The sequence below is a fragment of the Anser brachyrhynchus genome (assembly GCF_964034855.1).
Source record: "Anser brachyrhynchus genome assembly, chromosome: 2".
Taxonomy (NCBI): domain Eukaryota; kingdom Metazoa; phylum Chordata; class Aves; order Anseriformes; family Anatidae; genus Anser; species Anser brachyrhynchus.
The window spans coordinates 95,287,330-95,292,915 of NC_137695.1; positions in this window are offsets into that span (position 1 = coordinate 95,287,330).

Consider the following 5,586-nt stretch of genomic DNA (forward strand, 5'->3'; position numbering starts at 1 on the left):
TAAAATTCACGAAGTTCAGAGTATGTCCACCAAATTTAGATGTTGACATGTTTTTAATTTATGAATTGACATTCTCAGAAGAAAGGGAGATGAAGCATTCAGTTAGATAGTGGATCAGCTTTTCAGCTGTTACAAGACAGAATAACTTTCCACCAGTTCATATTCTCTGGAAATCTGGCACATTTATCTGAGTAGAAAACCAGGAATATTTAAAATTCATATCAGAATTTGATTTGAAAGGTCATGTCTTCATATAGATCAACAATTGTGATGGTTCAGTGAGCCAGCAATGCTGTGAATGAAGAATAATGGGTTGGTAGTCCTGATGAGATCAGAATAGAGACAGAAAGGTAGGAGTGCATCATCAAAAATTCAAAGGTGTGACATCTGACTCAGTGATCTTGAGGAATGAAAGTTGAATCTCTGTATTAGTCTTATCTCACATGGTTTGGGTAGGTAGCAGAGGGCTGCAGGAGTGACGCATGTAGGAGATGGTGATGATCTCCCCAGTGCCAGTCACAGCAAACTCCTGATAGCTCAGCCATGAATGAGAGCAGCCCACTAGGCACCAAAACTTCAACTATGCTGAGACATACTTGAGAGAGAGTGGTAGCTGCTTGGCACAGGAGACACAGGAGATACATGAGGAGACACAAAAGTAAGGACAAAAGGAGACAGAGGAGGAGACAGGCGAGGATGCATGTGAGGAGACAAAAAAAAGTGATGTAATTGGAGACACGGGAAGATATACAAAAAGATATTACTTGAAGACAAATATGAAAAGGTGCATTTGGAGAAATACTTCATCCCATGCTCTTGGGATGAAGTGCCTAATGGTGGAGGAGGACCCTTCTGAGGAGGTTGTGGCTTGTGGAGGACCTATGCTGGTGCAAGGACTCCTCTGAGAGGACTGCAGCCTATGGAAGACCCTCTGTGGAGACTCTTTTGCTCACAACAACCTCCAGACTGGTGAGGGGATATACAGGAGATTTGGAAATTTTCTTTCCTGTGGTAAAAGATCTGCAAATATCGTAATTTGGGAGTATTTTGAAGTTCTTAAAAAAATTCCTTTTATGAACGAAGAGATTAAGGTGTGATGTGTGATATGTTCCAGTCTTCCAAGATTAGAAATAAGCGGTCTTCACTTTTGCAACATTAAGTATCTGTTTTCTTTCTTCATGGGGATAGCTGACTGCGATCGTGTGATAAATATTACCTGTTCTGTCATAAAGTTCATTCTTTGAGTTGAAAGCTCTAGTGCTGGGTAGCTTTCAAATAAAAATATTTTTTGGCTGATGGATTTTTTTTAAAATATTGGTGAATTGGTTGAGACTGTTGAAAGCAATCCCTGGGAGTAGAGTTCAGGCAAAGCCTTTCTTCTCGGCATTCTGCTGAATACTGAAATATTCATTCCTTTCATTTCAGTGCTCTTCTTAAGTGTGGATTGTGCCAATAATAAAAAAGTTAGTCCTTTGGGGATGGAAAGCTTTTCTAGCCAAAATATGCAACAGTATAGATGTGCTTCTCTAAAGAGAGGCAGTTGAAAAAGATCTGAAGTATTAAAGATGTGGAAGAAGTTTTGATTTTGTTTTAATAAACCACATTTTCAGTAAACAAATGTGCTTTTCTCATGCTATTAATTTTGTATTTTTTTTAGCTTGAGCAAGCCAAGACAAAATTACTCTCAGTGAGTAATTGTAATGATCAGATTTTTGATAACTGAATCAAGATGTAGAGTTACATTTCATATAGTCACAGCCTTTTTTAAAAAAAAAGAAATGGTAATAATAATAAAGAAAAAAATTTCTTACTGCTTCTAACTAGAAATTAAGAACAAGAAAAATGAAAGCTGTGGATCAGTTGTTCTACTATTATATGGATGCTAGGGTTAAGAATAATCTTTAGATGCTTGTTTTTAGGAGGGCTACTGGAGATTTGGAGTATTACAGAGATCTAATCTCAGTCTCTCTCAACATTCACATCCTCAGAACCAATCCTTTGAGTGACATTTATGTTTGACTTTCCTCCTAGATAGATGTTAGTAGCATTTCTTACAGTTCATTACCAACATCACATGTAAAGAATTAATCTAAAATTAATAAATTAACTGTTAGTATATCCAGAAATGTGCAGGGATATATTTAGCGGAACATAGTTGGCTGTAAGTTTTTTTATGATGCAAAGGCGGATATAGCATGTCTGTCATGAATGTACATGAATCTAAGCATTGTATGGCATAAACAAGAGAAATAACTGTCAAGAAGGAAGTACATATTTTTAATTAAAACTTCTTTTGCTTGACATTAAGTAAAAATAAAATATCACAAAATAAAGATTTGGGAAGTTATATATATATATATATATATATATATTTTCCTCAGGAGAGAAAACTCTCTTAATCTATTCATTCCATCAGTAATGATTCCAATTTCCATTTTTTTTTTATGCTCCAAGTTCTTTTTCCTTCCTGATTGGTGTTTTGTTGTTGTTGTTGTTGTTTGTTTGTTTATTTTTTTGTTTTTAATGGCATGGGACGCAGGGCACCTTTAATGCTACAGAGCAAGTTTTCTGTGTTTGCTGGATGGTGAAGACAGAGTCAGCACTGGGCACTCTGGACATTATTCCTATAGCTGGTGAAATCACACAGGAAAATGGGAGTTTTGGTGTAAAATTTAATGGAAACAGATTGACAATAAATCTGTACTCTTGTTCACTCTGCTTATGGCCAAGTAAAATGCAAGGATCCAATCTTCAGAGGTACAAAATGTGTGCAGATTCATTAGTCTTTTTCATTAATGAAATATTGTGCAAAGCAAATTTAAAAAAAATATTTCTGCTGAATGTTGAGGGTTTCTTAAAGAAACTGCTGAATAATTATGATGCATACAGTTTATTAACTTTATTTCTATAGAAGAGTCAGATCATGGAAAATGTAATAGTGGTGCACAGCCTATGTTCTGAACATATAAATGTTTAAATCTTTCATAGAGTCCCTCAGACAAAATTGTTCTTATTTGCTGCTGCAATTTATACATAGCATGTGCAAACAAAAGCAAAGCACTATGTGATTTCAAACTATGATATCATACATGTGAGAGTAAGAGCATATATAGGCAAATGTAGTTAAGTTCTTCTGAAAATCATTATTAGAAAGATTTGATACTAAACGGTGTTTACGGGGATGCTTGAAGTCTATAGTTTTATGAAGGTAACAGTAGTGATTCTGTCCAGAAACTAAAAAAGGGCTATAGACAGCAGCCTTAAAATGATGCTTTCTTCTCTCACAGGACCACTGTGAATGTAGAATCACTGATTAATATTTGCAAAACACTTTGAGATCCTCACATAAAAAGAACATAGCAGTTCAAAGTATTTATTTTTGCCAGTAGGGAATATTTGTGACTTTGGTTTCAGTGTCCACATATTTTAGGTTCCCATATGTTTCCAGAACTCAATTAGATCTCAGTAGGTATTTCCTGAGAAAATCTTTTAAATGAGTAGAAAAAAATATTGTAAACTTGACTTCTTGTATATAAACCAGACCTTTCTATCTGTGGTGATGATATTATGCTCTAACTGTGGTGTCATAAGCAGTAATGGAGAAAGAAGCTGGAGTACAGATTGTCAAGTAATCTTTAGAAACCAATTAAGTAAAGTTTGTCAAATCAAAGAAACCCTAACCTACAGGGAGAGCTAATAGTTTTATTTCGAATACAAAGTTACAGCTTAGTGTAGGGCCTCTGCACCCCATCTAGTTCTTGTTGAAATAGCCTACTTATAAAATGCCAGGATTGTTTTGTTTCTCTTTTTAGTTTTGTTTCACTAATATTTTATTTTAGTCAAAATTTTACTTGGCTAACATGACAATGTATGTGTGTTTAATTTCTCCAGCACTGTAGATATAAACTTTCTCCCAGCTAATATCACAAAATGTAACAAGGAGTTAAGTTGGAGTCACAAAGTCTGCAGTTCGTAACTTGACATCCTGTCTTTGCTGAGTCCACTCTGCAGCTGACACAAAGCTCTATTTAATGTGCTGCCAATCACTCCTAGTCAAGTACAGTACCGTAAATCCTCGAATACTCTTTCAAAATGATTTTGTTTATATCTTTTTCCTTTTAATCTGGTTTTCTCTCCCCAAACAGTGATGTGTAAATCCAAACAAAATTGCCAGCATTGGCTTCAAGAAAAAAAAAAAAAAGTTACCCTTTAAATTGCTTTCAGCATCTCTCATAGAGTTCTTCTAGGAAGAAAACATCAGTTATAAGAGACAAGCTATGAAGTCTCTAGGTAAGCTTCAAATAATCAGAAATGTACTATTAAGTATATTTATTGGGTGCAGATTTTAAGCACTGAGGTTCACAAATCATTACAGAAGAGTTTAGCTATAGTTAATAGAATCACTAACTCAGTTGTATTTGATTATTCATCTGATATCTTAGCTGAGCTTTTTCTTAATTGTCCCTAAATGATGGTTCAGCTTTGCCTGTACTTACATGGATTATTCACTTGATTCAGTCTTTATCAAACCCAGCTCTCCTTCTGATCCCTCCCTCATCATTTTGTGATCTTTAATATAGTATTTTTCTATTTTTCTCGACCTATCATCTTCAACTATTCCGTGCGTTCCTCCAAGCTCTCAGCTTTCTTCTCCCTGTCTTTTCTTCCTGTTTTGTTTTGTTTTGTTTTGTTTTGTTTTTCCCAACGATATCAATGAGGCTTTTTTTCACTTTAGGGTTTTGTTTTGTTTTGTTTTTCCCTTCTTTCTCCAGGCCTGTCCCATCAGCAGCAGTTGCATTGTCTACATCTTAGGATCCTACACTCAGCAAAAAGTGAAGCTCTGGAATTATCACTACTAGGTGACTTTCTTCACCTTGTACTCAATCTCCTGTTCCTCAGTTCAGTATTCATCCTAGATGAACAACTTTTACCCAGGCTAACTGAACCCTACATGGACAAGTTGAACTGCCATGGCACTATTCTTCATACAGTTTCATTCCTCTTGCTTCCACTTGTTTTCTTCTCACAGTACCCTCTCTTATATTCTTTCTCTCTCCCATTGGTTCCATTACATCCACTCTAATCGATGTATTCTCCCTCTTTCCCTTCCCCAATGACATTTTACAGTATGGTACCACACAGTGTAGTGCTGTTCAGCAAAACTCCTCATCTGATTCACTAAATACCTTCTCTAATCTGCAGCATTATATATTCACAGATTTATCACCTCATCTTGATAAAGCTAGTTCATTTTCTTTGTGTAAGCAGGATATCCCCTGAATTCATCTTTATCCTGTTTTTTATGTTTCCTTTGTGATTGGTCTCCCACACATTGACTAAATAGTGTTTATTATCTCCTAGAGATTTCTGAGGGTGCCATTGAGCCCCTTCTTCTGTTTCCTTTTCAGTGGCAGTAGTGGTAGCTGAGGCAAGGACCTGCCTTTCTCTGTGATAATATTTGTTCTTTGTGTCTCGTCATCCAAGAGATTTGACATCCTGTGGGTTGCATCCCAGTGAGGAAGGGAAATAGGGGGAAATAACAAACACAGGAACTGATGTGAATGCCAGCATTCCTTCTAATATGAC